Raw genomic sequence first — 245 nt, 5'->3', positions numbered from 1 at the left:
TTGTGCACCAGTTACTAATGGGTGCTCACCAGATAGAAATCACCCGCACCAGATACTAACTGGTACTCACCAGATAGTAACCAGTGTGTACAAGATAGTAACCATACGCTCCAGACGCACTAGATAATAACTGGCCCACACCAGATAATAACCATTGCACACTGGTTACTATCTGGTACTCATCAGATTGAAACCGTTCATACTAGTAACTGGTGCTCACCACATAGAAACCAATGTGCACAGGA

Source organism: Oryzias melastigma, linkage group LG22, assembly GCF_002922805.2.
Source record: "Oryzias melastigma strain HK-1 linkage group LG22, ASM292280v2, whole genome shotgun sequence".
Lineage (NCBI taxonomy): Eukaryota > Metazoa > Chordata > Actinopteri > Beloniformes > Adrianichthyidae > Oryzias > Oryzias melastigma.
The sequence above is the reverse complement of the archived record's forward strand: the minus strand, read 5'-3'. Positions refer to the sequence as shown.